The sequence below is a fragment of the Canis lupus genome, chromosome 10 (genome assembly GCF_003254725.2).
Source record: "Canis lupus dingo isolate Sandy chromosome 10, ASM325472v2, whole genome shotgun sequence".
In the NCBI taxonomy this organism is placed as follows: Eukaryota; Metazoa; Chordata; class Mammalia; order Carnivora; family Canidae; genus Canis; species Canis lupus.
The window spans coordinates 10,916,218-10,934,320 of NC_064252.1; the positions used below are offsets into that span (position 1 = coordinate 10,916,218).

Genomic DNA, 18,103 nt, shown 5'->3' on the forward strand with positions numbered 1-18,103 from the left:
AGAGGGGCACCTGGGTGACTCAGTTGAGCATCTGCCTTTGGCTCAGGTCGTGATCCCGTGGACCTGGGATCAAGTCCCACATCGGGCTCCCCAGAGGGAGCCTGCTTATCCCTCTGCTCGTGTCTCTGCCTATCTCTCTGTGTCTTTCATAATAAATAAGTAAATAATCTTTAAAAAAATAAAAGCTATAAAGAAAATCCAGAGCAAGGTGAAGGGACAGAGAATGGCCAGGATTCTATTTGAGATGCCATAGTCAGGAAGGATATCTCTGGGGAGGTGACATTTACAGAGACTAAAGGTAATGAGAGTGTCCACATGTAAATATCTGGGGCTAGAGAGGTCTAGGCAAGATCTTTCTTTTTTAGTGATGACGTACAGTGCTGTGTACAGTGTGACAAGAACTCTTATTCCCTCTCAAATGTCCCATCTCTGTTGAGAGGAGACCATGAAGAGATCATGCCAGCCCAGGACAGGTCCCAAGGGAGCTGGATGGGATACAATAGGAGCTGGGTGCCCAAGACAGGGGGTGCAGTCCGAAGTCATGCCTTAGAATGGTCAAATCCAGGGGAGCAAATCCACAACAGCTCATTAATTTAAAGGGATTGTTAAAGAATGGAAGTCTGGGGCCTAAATGAGTAGAGAAAAGAGAGAGGCTAAAGTTCTAGGAAGTCAAGTTGCGCAACAGAAATTGTCCTACAGTGATATTTTTCAAAGTGAGAGTAATGACCTATGACCCATTGGTCATGATGAGCTTATTTTAAAAATTAAATTAGAGGAGAAAGGATTTACCAGAGTATATCACATAGAGGAAGGGCAAATGTTCAGTAAAACATGTGTTTCAGGTATATATATACACACATATACCTGTGTATGTGTTGAGTTACTTTGTAAAATTTACTTCTCACTGTGGGTCACGGTCAAAAAAATTTGAAAGCCAATGGCCTAGAAAAATTCCAGATATGGAGTATAGATGCCAGTGGCAGCTCTTCACTAAAAGATTTATGTGAGTAGACCAAGTTAATTTGGAAAAGCCAAAGCAGAAAATATGAAACACTGTTGATTGGAGTATAAATGTGAGCAACCTTTATGGAAACATTTTAACAATATATCCCAATAATCTTTTCTCTTTCAAGATTTTAAGTAATTTCTATACCCAATGTGGGGTTCAAACCTACAACCCCCAAATCAAGAGTCACACACTCCACTTACTGAGCCAGCCAGGTGCCCTTATCCCAAAATTCTTAGAATAAATACTCCATTGTTACAAATCTATCTTAAAGTGATGACTCAAAATACACAGTTCTATATACTGAGATCTTCATCACAACGTTATTTATAAAAGTGGAAAATTGGGAACACCTAAATGTCAACTTTAGGAAAATGGATAAATTATTGTATACCCTGCATCAACTCCCTGAAATTGAACTAGCAGGAATGGGAATCATTTAAAAAGAAAAACAAAACAAAACCAAAAAAATGCAAATTATGACTGCACCCCTGTTCAGTGATTAGTGTAGTTTTACTTTACATTCCTGGCTTCCTCATTCCTTGGTCATCTGCTTCCTTCCCCCTTGCAGATTTATGACAGACATTTATCATCTAACCTGTTGATTTGGGAACTCTAGTTTTTGTACTATCTGCTCATCTTAGACTTCTGCCTCTTAAAGTAAGCAATTCTAGAATCTCTTTATTGGTAGTCTGTCCTCACTGCCTCCTGTCTCCTCTCTTCTCCATAAAGGATATAGGATATGTTTTCCCACTGGACCTGGCTCTCACTGAGCCCTTATCCATTAGAAAAGTTCAGGAAAATGTGATATACCCATATAATAGAACATTGTTCAGCCACTAAATTTATTTTCCTGAATAATTTTAATGATGTGAGAAAATGTTTACAATGTCATTGTGTTTGGGTCAAATGCAAAGAAAAACCTAGGCCCAAAGGGAACCCAAGGGATTAAGTGATTTTGGGCTTAGCAGGCTCTCTTTGCCTTTAAGTGATGTGTAAAAGCAAAGAGAGAAGAGGTACTTTCTTAGCATAATAAAGTCAGTTTTATCAGTTCATAAGAATATGGCCAAATGTATATAAATAAGATGCAGAATAGATATGGGAGGTATGAAAGGAAATTTATCCTGTAGATGTAGAATTTGTTTGAATTTCAGACATAACCAGGAGACAAAAAGGAGAAGCCACAAGATGCTCTCCCACCTTCTCCAGCAAGAGGCAACCACCTACCTACCTTCACCTTTGTTACTACCACCATCACCTATAAAAAGTACAGCTTTGGCCTTGAAATGTTGGGTAAGAATTGTTTTTAAACTAAAAGAAAACTCAAATGCCTCTCCAGGGCACAAGAATAACAAATGAGATTGACCAAGGTAAGAAAAATGGGAGTGTGGGGCAGGGATAGCTGAAATAGGTATGCTCTCCTCCACTAGGAGGGGCAGCTGCTTCTCAGCACCTTCAGCAGTTGCCCTGCAAGAATGTGGGCTCAGTGTGGTCAGAGCTTTAGTTTTTCAAGAGATGCTGGAAATCTAGATTTTTATATGAAAAACATTTTAAAGCAATGTTCTTGCCAAACAGAACATGTCTGAAGGCCTAACATGCACTGCACCAAAATGTGAATAGCTGTTGTCTTTGGGTGATGGGATTTAGGGTCGTTTTCAATTTCATTTTTACACTTGGCTGCATGTTCCAGAATTGTAACTGTAAACATGATAGGACTTTTGTAAGCAGAGAAAATTTGTTACTTGTTAAATTTTTAAAAATTAATTGCTGAACAGAGCATTAAAATAACAAATGCTATAGGAATTTTCTCTGGGTGGATGTTTCCATGGGACTAAATTTTTATAATGGTTTCTGTCTCAAGTTTGCAATATATCAAGAATAATTTCAGCCAAAGCACAGCAACATGCCAATCTTCAGGTTTACTGATTCTAGCTTTGTGGTCATCCTCTTTAGCTATTGTTTCCAGATCAAGATTTATGAAAACAAATCGTTTGTTCCATAATATTATCATCATTTCTATTTAATTAAGTATTTAAGATTCTATAATATGAAAGTCTGATTCTGAATAGAGGTTGGAGGAAAAGAGCAAGTAATCCTTTCTCTGAAGTAATTATAGGGTAATCTGCCATATGAGGTGGTTACAAATAGTAAATGAGTTAAAATTTGTAAAGTACTTAGATGGATGTCTGGCACAAAGCAGATGTGAAATATTAGCTATCAATCTTTCTGACTTGCTAGCATTGTCATTACTTTCATCATCATCATTATCCAATAAGCAGCAGTTAAGAATAACCATTTCTGGGACACCTGAGTGGCTCAGTGGTTGAGCATCTGCCTTTGGCTCAGGGCACAATCCCGGTCCTGGGATTGAGTCCCGCATCGGGCTTCCCTGCGAGGAGCCTGCTTCTCCCTCTGCCTGTGTCTCTGCCTCTCTCTGTGTCTCTCTGAATAAATAAATAAAATCTTAAAAAAAAAAAAAAAAGAATAACCATTTCTTGCTAGAGGGTGGGAGAGATGACAGAGGGAGAGGGGGAAAAGGGAACTTTAGGAAGGGAAGGGGAAAAAAGATTTTTTTAAAAAGGCATTTCTAATCTGCTATTTCTTTACTGGGAAGACAGCAAGAGGTAACTGGAAGAACTGAGAATATGACAAGTCTGGAGAATCAGGGTGGAGGTGGAGTCCCAGGGGAAGGACAGAGCTGGTGAGATCCAGCAAACTCCCAGGTATCTACTAGACCTCAATTTCCCTAACTGTGGGTGGCACCCATTATGGGTCATTAAATTAATTTAGTAAGCGACAATCCACATTTTTTTAACGAAAGAGAATGGAGTAGAGCAGAAAACAGTAGTGCAAGTAGTTAAGACAAGTAGTGTTTATTGAAAATTGTTTTTTTTTAACATATAGATGTATGTGTGAGTAATAGTTGTAGCAGTCAAAAGTTTTTGAAAGCCTTTTACTAGACCAAGATGAAGCATTAGCATTTCTCTGTGTTGTACCCCTTCTTCAAAAGGATGTATTCGGATGTAGGTGTGTGCGGGTGTGGGTGGATTGCAGGGGTGTGTGTGTGTGTGTGTGTGTGTGTGTGTGTGTGTGTCAGAGAGAGAATGTGCACAAGAGCACAAGCGTTCACATATACATATAACCACCCTGAAAGCATTTCAGAAAAGGAACATCTTGAGAGAAACGAAGAAACCCCCACCCAAAAGGAATGCCCTAAGTCTAAAGATATTTATTTCAAGGGCAAACTTTTAAGTACTTATCAGTACTGTATTTGTATTATACTCAATAAATAGTAGTGTTTATTGAGACCTTACTGTACTCCACATTTAATCCTTATAACAACCTTATGAAATGAAAACAAACACCAACAATACTAAGAAACCCCTAGATCAACAAACGTCTCAGATTTAAAATCTACAGAGGACAGGTGACCCTCCTTCCCTGTCCTCTCTCCTTCTCTCTGTCCCTGTTTCATATCTCAGGAAGAGAACAGAAGAATGGCAAAAGAGAAGGAGAAAGAAAAGCCACTGAAATAGAACAGATGGGAACAAGGAGAGTAGGAGAGAAGAAGGTGATAAAAGGGAAAAAGAGGAATATTAAACACAGTTGACATACCATATGTCTCTAATAAATGATCGTTTTGCATGTAAAATCTTGCAAGGAGCTCTGTAAGGGGACTCCATGGTTGAAGGAGGGGTTGAGAAGGGCAGAGGGGAGTGGCGTGCCAAAACAACCTCTGCTCCCTCATTTCACTCAGTCTGTCTTGTCTACACACATGCATCCGATCTGGCATGAAAACCCGCTACAGACGGACTGCTTCTGTGAAAACCAGTGCTGAGGTACTGATATCAGCATCTTGGGCAGGGGGAGCCTGGAGTCCTAAATTTCCCCCCTCAGGGGAGCCCTCTATATCTGATTTCTGTGACGCATGCCAGAAGGCTTTGGCTCAATGTTAACGACTTTCTTCCTTTTGAATTCCTGTGAGATGTTATTCCTTTTGGTTTCCAGGAGTTGTGTGCCAGGGTGATTTCAGCCCAGTAACAACTTTCACTATGATAAAAAGCAACTATGAGGAAGGCCTGCTGTGTATCCTCTGCCTAATGCAGCTACCCAACACAACTGCTAAGGCTGCCTTTCAGAGAGTGCAAAGGCTAGGTTCTGTTCCCAGGGCCCCGGTCATGTGCCTTTACTGTCTAATAAACTGAGAACTCCAAACCATGAGCTATTCACACATACTCTCTACCTGGGAAAGACCCCTTTGGCTAGAGCTCAGTGGACAGACACGTCTGGAGAGACAAAAATATTGAGACTAGTGACCTAACTCTCACTTCCTAACTAATACAGGACAGACCACCAGTTACTAAGCAACATTATTGTTAAGATATTCTTCACCAGCGTTTTTGCCAATGCTGTCATTTCAATACATTTTAAACTAGGGTTGTGCTTATTTTGCTGATCTCCACAACCCTCAACCCCTGCTTATGTGTGCGTACACACACACACACACACCCTTCCTTCACCGATGTAACAAGCTGGGGTAGGAAAACATCTGCTTAAACTGATAATGAGTTCATCAAAATTTCTACTTTACCAAGAATAACAGATTTAAGACAATATTACCTATAGGAGCCTAGAAACTCAATTTTTAATCTTCCTGACCCTAAAGAAAGCGCAGAAGTATCCCCTTTGGCTTTTGATTCTTCCAACTGGGGCCCAGGTTTTATCTGTGTCAATGACACTCTAAATATAGGAACTTTTAGTGACTCAGGCCATTCAGAGGCACCAGAAAACTCCAGGCTGGGACACCAAACCCTCATTCCTGATCCAGTCTTTCAAAGCATCCCATAGCATCTCAAAATATAATGAGGGCAATAGCAGAAAAAAAGTCCTCAAATCAAAATTACTTTTAATCTGCTTTGATTAAATGCCTTTTAGCACTTTGTTGAGACAGATGAAGATATTGTTACAAAATCGAAAAGCAAGTGATTCTCTAATCTCATTTTTGTTGCCAAGTTCCAGCTGACCTACTTTTAAGTTGCCCTGCAAAATGTAGCCTCCACCCACTTCCTCCTCCTTCCTGTCCACAGCTCCTCTTGACCTCGGTGCCTCTCTTCCCTTCTGGTTCTTTTCTATCTTTCACAGACTCCTCTTTCTCCTCCAACTGTTGTCTTTGGGAGGGTCTTGAAGTTGGCCTTGACATCCTCTTCTTCCCTTGACCTGATGATGAGACCCCACATCCTCATGGCTTCTCCTTATTCCTTTTGAAGGGAGACACCCAAATCTCTAGCCATGACCCCTCACCAACTCTCCAGTCCCCTAAGTCCAGGGTAAACATTTGTCCCCTTTTGCTGGGACAGTCCCAATTTATGTCTTGTTGTTCCAACTTAATTATGAAGTTACTTACTTTCAGCCTCAGAAGGGTTTCAGACAATCTATGATTTAGTCAATATATTTTCAGTCACTCTACTTAATATGAAGATTTCCCTATGAACATTTACTTGATCCCATGTATCTTCACTCCTCACTAAACACAACTTCGTTCCAATTTCTGTTGGTGTTCTGCTGCTTTTCCATTGTTCAAAACTAGAAGCTTTGGACTTCCTGACTTCTCCTCCCTTATCTCATCTTAACAATGCACAAGACAATGGCAAGAGCCAAGGTGGGAGGAATGGACACAACTCCTGACTCTGTCACTTACCAGTTCTGTGCCGTTGATTACATCCTATTTCTGTGCCTTCATGTTGTCATTTGTGAGACAATGAGAACAATATGTTCTGACAGGACATTGCGAAAAGCAAATGAAGCAGCTTCTGAGGAGGCCCCCAATACTGTGCCTAGCACAACAAATCTGATTGCTTTTTATTTATACACTCATTCAACATGCATTTATTTAGCACCTGCTATATGCCAGGCACTGTTCTAAGTCCTGAATAAGACAATAAAAATACCCGCCCTCAAAACAAAAGAACTTAACACCCCAGTAGAGAAATTAGACAGCAAAGCAAATAAAGAAATCATGTCAGGTGGTGATAAGGGAAGGAAAAGCCAAGCAAGATAAGGAGGCTGGGGAGTGCCAAGGTGAAGAAGAGCTGCTATTTTCAGAAAGGTGGCCAAGGAAGGTGACATTTGTCCTGAGACCTAAAGAAGATGAAGGAATTAGCTCTGCAGATGTTTAGAGGAAGAACAGGCACAGGGAAGTTTCCTGAGACAGGAACAGGTCTGATGTATTTGAGGAATGGCAAGGTGGACAGCTCTATGGAGCAGAGAAACAGGTGGGCATGTGGAGTACCAAGAATGGATGAAGCCAGAGGTAGCAGGAAGCCAGCAGTACATCCCTTGTAGATCCCAGGGATGGGTTCAGGCTGTCCTCTGAGCAAAGTGGGAGTTGATGGCCACACAGTGGACAGTGTGTGCCGAGGAGTGATTGTGTTGAGGTAAGACCACAGGAGGCCAGACCAGAAGCAGAAAGAGGTTTGGAGGAGGTTTCAATAATCCACACAAGAGGTGAGGTGGCCTCGACCACAGTGGCAGCGGTAGAACAGATGAGAAGTAAACGCCATTACTTGGAAGAGTCTCTCAACTTCTGACACATTTCCTTCTCACAGCCCAGCCCCATCCCTGGCCTTGTTTGTCCAACAGCTGAATTACTGCCACAGCCCCTCATGGGTCCTCACTGGACCTCCTATTCCTGTCTCTGCTTCTCTCACTTTCATCACCTCACTTCTCTGCTCAGGAAAAACAACTGTGCCCAAGTCACTATCCAGCCAAGTCCAAATTCCTCCACCCCATACTCAAGGCCTTACACTGGGTTCTGCATCTCCAGTGTTCTTTCCTACCATAAACCACTCCCTATCAGTACTCCACATCTGGGTTCTGCATCTCCAGTGTTCTTTCCTACCATAAACCACTCCCTATCAGTACTCCACATCTGGGTTCTGCATCTCCAGTGTTCTTTCCTACCATAAACCACTCCCTATCGTACTCCACAAATTCAGTAGCAACTCAGACAGTAACTGGCTTCCCAAATGGCTAAGAGATTTGCTATTTGATTTGGTCATTCAATATTAATAGGGTAGTTCTTTTAATTGGATCTTACCACCAGGTATCTATTGCAACAACAGACAGTAGCAGCTGACGTTGATGAAGTGCTTGCTGAGAACTCTACAAGCTGCATCCCCTTTAATTCTCACAACACCTTTATGAGATGGTTACTATTATTACCCTCAATTTTACAGATGAGGAAACTGAGGCACAGAGAGGTTAAGTAAATTGGCTGACATCACAAAGCTAGTTACATATAGGAGCGGGCTGTGGAGCTGGGATTTGATCCACAAAGTCCAACTTCAGAGTCGCATTCTTAGCCATAACTGTCTGTTGCCTTCATACTTGGACATTCTGTCTCAAATTTCTTTATGTAAATCATGTAATTGTAAGTGCATGTACTCAAAATGTCATTACTGCCCCCATACCTTTGCTTAGCCTTTTCTCCTCCTCCTCCCTACCTATCTCTGCCTTGCCAAATCCCACCCAGCTCTCAAGGATTAACTTACCCTCCTGTTCTTCACAAAACTTCTCTAATTATATTACACCTTGTTGACCTTCCATTCTCCCAAATAGTTGAAATCCATAAAAAAAAGAAAAGAAAAGAAAGAAAGAAGAAAGAAAGAAAGAAAGAAAGAAAGAAAGAAAGAAAGAAAGAAGAAAGAAAGAAAGAAGAAAGAAAGAAAGAAAGAAAGAAAGAAAGAAAGAAAGAAGAAAGAAAGAAAAGAAAGAAAGAAAGAAAGAAAGAAAGAAGAAAGAAAGAAAGAAAGAAAGAAAGAAAGAAATCCATAACAAATCACTGTGGGTTTTCCTCTTGTAGTCCCCAACTATACTACAAGGCTACTTATTTACAGCAACTACAGATTGTATCTCTTTTTATATCTCCACAGTATGTGGCCACAATCCTGGGCCATTCAACTCAATAGATATTTTTTTAGAATTTTTTTAAAAGATTTTATCTATTGGGGTATTGAGTGGCTTGGGTTAGCTGAACATCTGCCTTCGGCTCAGGTCATAATCCTGGAGTCCTGGGATCGAGCCCCATGTTGGGCTCCCTGCTCAGGAGGGAGTCTGCTTCTCCTTCTGCCTCTGCCCCTCCCTGCTTGTGTTCTCTCTCACATGCTCGCTCACATACTCTCTCTCTCTCTCTCAAATAAATAAATAAAATCTTCAAAAGGAAACAAGACACAATCCCTGCCATTAGGGGATTCCCAGTCTAGTTACCACTTTGTAGTCTGTGTTACCATACATCTTAGGGCATGATTGGACATAAAAAACAGAAAATCCTTTTAAATCTGCTTTAGGTAAAAAAAGAATACAGAGAAATCTCACAGAACTCAAATATCAAAAGAACAACAAGGCCTGCAGGTGACTAGAACAGAGAATGACCCAGGAAGTTACTTTCTCCATCTTTCCCTCCCTCTCCCCTTCCCTTTCTCTCTCCATCATACCTACCCCAGATTTCCTTCTTTCACTTTGCTTTCACATGATCTATAATGGTTTCCACAAAATGGCACCCTCAGCCTCTAAGTACCTACATGGTGACCTTGCAGGTGCAGCATCACTATTAATTAGATTTTCTGTATTCTAATCCCAAATGTCCAGCAAGAGAATCCAACAGGCCCACCCTGAAATAGATTTCCACTCCTAGTACAAACAGCTGTGGCTGGAGAGTGGGGAAAAAATGCATAAGGTCATGCTGAATGACACACAGGGCTGCCAAGGACCACTCTTCAAGCTGTGGCAAAATGCAAACATGTGGGATGGTGTCTTCTGTGAATAGAATATAATACATAGCATAATAGTTGCTCTAGAATACAGACACACCTCAGGTTCACATATTGCAGACTTCACCTATTCATGGAATTTTAGAAACCTAAGGAATTCTAGGAATTATTTGACACAACTTACACACTTGAGTTCAGTGGAAACCAAAGCCCAAGGGCAGTTAAGAGTGGAGGCCAGACTAGATCCTGTGTTCTGTGACTCCTAATTTAAAGTGTTTTTTCTACCTTATGCCTAACATTTATCAAACCAGCAGCCTTTTCAGACCACCTTTGACATGAGGTTGCCCAGTCTATACATCACAGTATGTCATTTGTTTGTCCTTTTTACTGTAATTTCAGTACCAACTAAGCACTTTCACACATACCTTTCCATTTAGTCCTCATAACAATCACGAGAAAAATCATTAAACCTATCTTGCAGATGATAAACTAAGATTCAGCAGAAGTCAGGAGACTTGCCTACATTTTACAGTTAGTACTGGGCTGACCCAGGATTTAAATCTAATGTATCGGACTCTAAATCTTTGCTCTTTCTGCTATGCAATTCTGCCTCTACTCTCCAGAAATCAGTTAGGTGTCAATCAATAAAAAAGAATTAGGAAAGCAGATTGACAAGTTCAGAGGTTCAAAGAATTAATATGTACAGTAGAGGAGTGGGATGCTCAAACCCTAGACACAATGTCTTTAATCCCTGACAATCATGGCTACTAGCACTTTCCTCCCTCAGCCTTTATGTCTCCAGCACAGCAGAATGAAAGGAGCATTTTCCAATGCATTTATCAATCCCATTTGCACAGAGGGAAAAGCTGGTTCTCATATAAGATTGTTCTGCAATAATGATTCATTCTATCAGTGGCATCACTGCTACCTTTGATATGGATACTATCATTATCCATGGAATCGATCTTGAACCCATGTGTAGCCTGGTTTGGCCTGGTGAAATTCTTCACAGATGTCTAAACTACTTCAAATGCTTCTGGATATTTTGACCTTGTGTTCCTGGGACCAAAAAGGAGTGAGGCACCAATGTCTAAATCCCAAAGTGGTTCCACAAAGTAGCACTTCAAAGAATTTTGCATAAGGCAATTCCTTAAAACATGTATACTTTCACTGCCTATTGACTTATGTTTCTTTGCCATTGTGGAGATTTATTACCCTTTAAAATGCAATACTGAGGGCACCTGGGTAGGTGGCTCAGTCGGTTAAGTGTCTGACTCTTGATTTCGGCTCAGGTCACGATCTCAGGGTCGATATCAGTATCATGAGACTGAGCTCTGCATTGGGCTCTGTGCTCAGTGGGGAGTCTGCTTGAGATGATTTCCCTCTGTCCCTCCCCCCACAACTCATGCTCACTAATGCCCGCTCTTGCTCTCTCTCTCTCTAAACTAAATTAAAAAATCTTTTTCCAAAAAAAAAAAAAAAATCTTTTTCCAAAAAAATGAAATACTGGACTCCAAATCAATTGCATGCTCTGGTTTCAAGAAGTCCTGATAAGGTTCTCTCGACAACACAGTTAGGGATAAAGTGATCAACCTTCTCAATTTGCCCAAGACTGAAAGGGTACTAGAGATGCAGGATATTACATCTCAAAACCTTTCTGGTAAAAAAAAAAAAAAAAAAAAAAACAATCAAACAAACAAACAAAAAAACCAGGAAAGTCCTTGAGAAGCTGGTCGCCCTAATCTGGAGATTGCTTTTTTTTTTTTAGTAAATCTTTTGTCTTCCTAAGTTTTAAGAGGTGTCTGTAGAACCAAATGTCTTGGCAATACAGGATGCTCATTGTCCTTTAATGTCTTTAAACAACATATTTTTTACAGGCGTACAGAAAACCCAAAGTATGAATGTGTGACAACTGTACAGCAGATCAAACAGTGATTCTTAATACTCTAAATGTAGATAAAATACATCCAGCACATGAAGAGCAAAACTGACAAAGATTCATTTCAATCCGTAAATGCCCAACAGGAACTTCTATGTAACAGTCTTTAGTAGTAAGCATGGTAGTCTTTGATTCACTGCCTTTAAATACAGGCCCTGCTAGACTTCACTCTTCTAATAGTAAGGGGTGAGGGTGCTTTAGTTCCAGGTGCCCTGTTGAAACTCCCACCTCTGCCTATGTCCAGCAGAGTTGGAACAGGTAGCCCAAATAATGTGCACATTAATTAAATTTTCAATAGGGGAAGAAGAGAGGGATCCTGGTGAGAGTCCAAATTGCTTTAATCCTTTCTGGGGAATATGAAGAGTTAACGCTTTACCAATCTAGCCTCTAAAACTAATTCTTCAAGACTTAGCCCCGCAGTGCTAATTGATTGATGTCATTTATAAGTAATCTAATAATGCTGAATAATTTATTTTAAAAAGACAGATGTTAAAAATATAGAGCCATACTAATCTGTATCTATTGAAGAATATTTTTTATGATTATCATATATGACTTCAGGTCAGGATTGAGTTTTGTTTTGTTGTAAAGATTTTATTTATTTGAGAGAAAGAGAAAGAGCATGAACAGAAGGAGGGCCAGAGGGAGAAGGAGAAGCAGACTACCCACTGAGCAGGAAGCCCGACATGGAGCTTGGTCCCAGGACTCCATGATCTATGACCTGAGCCAAAGACAGACATTTAAATGACTCAGCCACCCAGGCACCCCTTATTTTGTTTTTTAAACAATCTTCAGATACTTCATTTTAGTACTTATAATAAAGTGAATTTAGAAAAAGTGTCATTTTGAACCAGGGGATAAAGCTACATTATAAATTTGTCATTCCATGAATACATGCTAATGTATGGATGGTAGGAGATATAGCAAAAACTAGAAATGGTGCTTGTCTTCCTTCACTGGGTTTCCATTTTAGTGTGAAGACTGATAGTAAGCAAGTAAACAAATACACAAAATAATTTCGGACTGTGATTAAAAATTAATCAGTCTTCATATTACTTTATCTATAGGTCTTTGAACCATTCATAACGGCCAACCTCAATATCATATATTATTCAACAACAGCTTTCTTTCTCAATTCAGTGTTTGTTAGTTCCTGCTTCATTTAAAAAAAAATCTTCATGAAGAAGAGTGGTTTAATACTACATCATAATTTTCCCACTAGAAGAACTATATGATCCACCTTAGGCTATTAAAAATTCTTTATTACTTTTTTATTGTTTTATTCATTATTTTAAAAGCCCTGGAGACGATTTACAACATCAAAATGCAAGCTTACAAATAAGCTGGAAGTGCAGTTTCTCACCATTCATAAGGCCTTCTTTCCTTGCTAATAAGTTTAATGCCTGTTCTTTCTGGCTCTTAGAACGAATAGAAGAATAAGGGGGAAAATCAGTGTGTTCCATCTATGTTAAGTATGAACAGTGCCAGGAGAAGAGATACAGAAGATAAAGCTGCCTTCAGAATACAAGATGGCCAATCAACTTCTCTAGAGAGGACAGTCAGGATGGCTTCCCCACCCCCTCCCCACACCCCATCCCAGCATCCCTCTTTCCTTCCCTGCAGTGGCCACTTTCCTCCCAGCTTCCCTAAGAGCCTTCTCCACCAGCACAGCTTCATCTTCAAACAGGACCCAAACTCACTGATACAAATGTGTCAGTGATTGATGATAGGAAGAATATTACCATTTTAATAAGGATCAAGGTCTTTAACTAAAAAATGAAACTCCAAGAATAAGGTCTAACACTGATGAGTGAGTGGCTGATGTGGGAGTTGTATATATTTGGCCAGCCCTAAAGAGATCTTGACTCTATGTTTAAAGTATCCTGGTCTAAAAGCCAGCTGGCACATAGGGTGCTGGTGGCTTCTGATGCAATCTGATTGTCATACTCCAGGGTCATGATATAATCAAGTAATGCCATTTTCAATTTATTATAGAATAATATCCAGGCAGCTACTTAACTAAAAACAAAAACAAAAACAGTGTAGGTACCCTCAGTCCATCTTGGATTATCTTGTTTAATGGTTTTTTAATGTAGTGAAATGTCCTCCATCTATTGCATTGTTATTTAGATTTTTTTAAAGATTTTTATTTATTTATTCACGAGAGACACAGAGAGAGAGAGAGAGAGAGAGAGAGAGAGGCAGAGACATAGGCAGAGGGAGGGGAAGCAGTCTCCATGCAGAAAGCTGGGTGTGGGACTCGATCCCAAGATTCCTGGATCATGCCCTGAGCCAAAGACAGACATTCTACCGCTGAGCCATCCAGGTGTCCCTTTTATTTAGATTTTAATGTGTTGACATTTGTCTCTACTAGGGCAGGGACTTTTTTCCTAAATCAGCCCATGGAAAATATTGATGGATAGCCCCTTGACTATTAAGTATAAATTAACTTTTCCAGGACTCATTTTATATGTCATCTTGTTCTGAAAGATGTTGTTGTTATTATTACTATCATTATTAATATTGGAAATTATGTTTATTGGGTATTTGCCATGTACTAGGTAATCTCCCTTACGTTATTGCTTGAGCTCATCATAGCTCCACATTAGTTATTATTATCCCTCTTTCTGTAGTTGAAAAACCGCCCAAGGTCACACAACTGCAGAGAAACCCTCCTATGTTTGTCTGCCTCTCTTTTGAGAGATGTGATGGAAGTCTATCAAAGTTTTTACTCTTGTATGGGTAAGGGCCAATAAGGTAAGAAAGATGCTTTGGCATGGCCATTACATGAGACATATGAGGGCACGAGGTTAAGAGATAGGCAACTTTTAAAACCTCGTTGTTTTCTGAGGGATATTTATGAGTCTGGAGGTGAGTCAAGAATGAGACAGCCAGTTGCAGGGTGTGAGAGCTATAATCAATTCTATGGAACTCAGCAGAAACAGCTTAAACAGAGGAAAGAGAGTTCCAATTTAGATTCGCCCTTTCCAAAGCAGGCAATAATAGAGCAACAAACGGACTGCCAACCACAGGTTTGAAGCGTGTGATGTCAGGACCAACCCTCCCTGGCAAACCAAACCTTATCCCAGACTAATTTTTAAGTGCTTTTGCTTTACTTGGCATTATTATTAGCTTTGCTGTCATAGTATAAACCCGGGGTTTCAGTCGGAGCAGGCCTGAGAGCAGCTTAAGTATGGTTCTCCATTCTGTTCCTCCCTCCCACTCTCTCCATCACTGCTGCCTGCAGAACAGCCTAATAATAGTCACAACTACCATTGGTAGACTTTACCCCAGTTGACAAGGTCCTTTCACATAGCTTATTTCATTCAACCTTGTGAAATAAGTATTATTAGTAGCCCCATCTTAAATAGGAAGATGGTTCAGAGATAAGTTATGACCTAATTCAAATCACATCGCCAAGAAGGACCAAGCCAGGACCGGATCCAAATTTTCTGGGTCGGAGACCAAATGAAAGCCTACCAGGGAAAGGGTACCCCAAGATTATCATTTGATCTACCCTCCATCTCAGCCTTCAGGATTAAAATTAATAACAATTTATTGGATTTAATGGTGTCCTACCATAGTCTACCCACCACCAACAAAAATACATCTCAGTCCCCCAGGACTATCTCATTACATCTTGTGGTTTAATTTCATTTGCTAGAGTTTATAGAGAGTATTGCTCTCCATCAGTTCCTCTTTTTCCCTGGAGGTTTGCAGACAACACAAACAAGTATTAGTGAAGAATAAATCCTCCTACATGTCCACCGTAGGCCTGGGACTGATTTTCACTGCTTTGCTATGAACTATAAAGCTATATCCCGAGTACTCTTAGTCTCTACAATATGGTGATAGTACTCATTCTTACTATCAGGATAAAAGCTCGTTCTCAATAAAAATAGCTCCTGTTCACTTGGAAGTGAGAGGAAGAGAGGAATTTGAAATTACTGTGAGTACTATTTAGGTTAATGGTCAGTAATTCAAGAACCAATTATCTAGTTGGTGGATTTTTTTCTGTTTCTGTACTGCCTCCCTCTTATTGTCTACTGGACATTTCACTATTCATTTCATCTCCTGCATATTGTATCAAAGAAAAAGAGTGGAAGTGAGATTCCAAATAAAATTTCAATAAGCAATTATTAAGCACCTACTTTGTGCCAGACACTGAGATAGGTGTGCACATTCTAAATGAGTAGTATATGACCCCTGCTTGTGGGTTCCTGTGATAAATGCTGCACTAAAGATAGGTATAAAGTGCTCCAGGAACCTGATGGAAGAACAATAAACCTGGGTCTTTCCTTTCTTAGCATATTGGCTCATTGCATTATGTTTCCAAGATGGCTACTGCAGCTCCATCACATTTATACCAAAGGCAGCTCCAGCTATCACATTTACACCTAAAGCAGAAAAAAGTAGGGAGTAGGCTGAGAGCTTTAACTATGTGTGTCCCATTTTATCAAGAAAGAGCAAAGCTTCCCAGAAGCCCCAAGCAGACTTATGCTTACATCTCATTGGCCTGAATTGGATCACAGAGCCACCTTAGCAGTAATGGAGACTGGGAAAGTGAGTATTCAGTTGGATACACTGACACCTCAAGCAAAATAGGATTCTTTTAGCAAGCAAGAAGAGGGAAGAATGGATATTAGGGATTGCACCATCTGGTACAATAAACTTCAGAATATTAATATAAGGGTTAAAATAAGCTGAAGTGCCTGGCATACAGTAAGTGCTCAATAGATCTACCTCTTTTAGTTATAATAGTCCAAGAACAAAATGATTCAACTCTGAACTAGGACATGGCATAGGGAATAATTTTGAGACCTAGTAAAGCTAAAGGTCTTGAAAACAAAACAGATGAAACATTGGTGGGAAAAAAAAGAGTTGGTTTTCATTTCTCTTGCTCTTATTTCTCCTTTCCCTTATAACCGGAGAAGTGTCTGTTTTCCACATTATTATCTTTATTTCTAATTATTTTATAATTGTGTAACTTGTTAGAATTTAAGTGCTTTATTATTTTAAAAATCTAATTAAAGAAAACATAAAATGTGAGTTCTTAAATCTACTTGATTAAAAAACCTCCAACAGCAACTTTAACTCTACTTCCAGTTAACAGCGTGTACAATTATGTAATCACGTAATGCTGGGCACTGTGATCTACTCTTAGCATGTATTTGTTTTAGATATAACTTGCCTGTGTGAAGGAGAAATATCTCCTATGTAAAGAGGTAAAATTCATCGCACCATTGTAGTTACATGACATTCAATGTTTCTAGAACTAGTCGGCAACACAGCTTCCAGAAACCCAATTGCCCATTTTGCTGAACCCATCTTGAGACACTTTCAAGGAGGCTCAAACAATTGATAGAATCACCATACTTTTTCCTAACCATGGAGAATGGTTAAGGGCCAGAATCCAAAAACCATTGGCAGCTATCTAATTGCATAGTGTTAGAGAGGAGAGAGGTAAGTGGTATGGGATATAAACTAAAAAGAAAAGGAAGGAACTGGAATATGATACCCCCACTCCAAAGGCTCGTTACAGCCTCCCCACTCCATCCCCTCCTGTCCTCAAACACACGAAGTTCTCTAAAATGTGCTTAGTAAGGGAGAAAAAAAGGGAACAAAATTGCAGAAGAGAGTCTTCCAAACTCTTGTTAGATATGGGCAGCATCTTTTAACCGTTTTGTTTTTTTTCCTTTTTTTTTTTTTACATTAAATATGTGTTACATTTGTAATCAGGTGGAAGAAAAAGGACAATATTACACAACTGAGCATCAAAGGAATACATAGGATAAGTTCCTCTTCATCCGTGGCCTGAGGTCAAGGCAATTCTTCTTTACCCTCGTGAGGCTTGTGTTTTGGCCCGAAGTATGAAATATCATTCCCTTTACCTTTCATAGCTTCAGTTTACAATAAACTGTGGGTCAGCAGTTCCATGACTGACCTGGAATGATTTCACATCGCTGCTGGCCGCGCCAGGCAAGGGGTGATGAAGTGGAGCTAAGAACTGTGGAAGCTGCATCTGGTCAGACCCAACAGCAGACAGCAGAGCTGCTGCAGACAACTCTCTTTTCTGTGGTCTCTGATTAGATCTTTTCACGGTTTTTTTCGGGTTTTTTTTTTTTTTTTTCCTTTCAGGAAGACAAGGGTGTCTCATTGAAGCTTCAGGGAAATGACTAAATTTTAATGGAATCTAATTGGCTCCCATGGTTATCTCAAAGGAGCTGTGGTCATAAAAGTTAATTAAATTAGATTCATTTGCATATTCAAGACCATTCTCTTCCGTCACTTTAAAACCAGAGAAAGAGAAGATGTGTCCCTCCGCCCTGCGTAGGACACGCAACAATGTCCATATCGCTTTATTTGTATGCTTGGAATTAGAGTAGTAGG

At 40.0% G+C, this 18,103-nt stretch overlaps 2 long non-coding RNA genes across 6 annotated transcripts in view; one reads left to right on the top strand and one right to left on the bottom strand.

Annotated features, from left to right (window-relative positions):
- LOC125752057 (uncharacterized) overlaps window positions 1-18,103 on the top strand; it is a 101,583-nt gene that overhangs the window by 82,743 nt on the left and 737 nt on the right. For 3 of the 4 annotated variants that reach the window (XR_003147247.3, XR_003147248.3, XR_003147249.3), the window contains one exon: window positions 2,161-2,299. This is a non-coding gene — a long non-coding RNA (uncharacterized LOC125752057). Of the gene's footprint in view, window positions 1-2,160; window positions 2,300-3,624; window positions 3,730-18,103 lie in introns of all 4 variants that reach the window. The other variant, XR_007413366.1, reaches the window with a different exon arrangement.
- LOC112677886 (uncharacterized) overlaps window positions 1-18,103 on the bottom strand; it is a 142,879-nt gene that overhangs the window by 82,354 nt on the left and 42,422 nt on the right. The gene's annotated exons all lie outside the window — the stretch shown is intronic.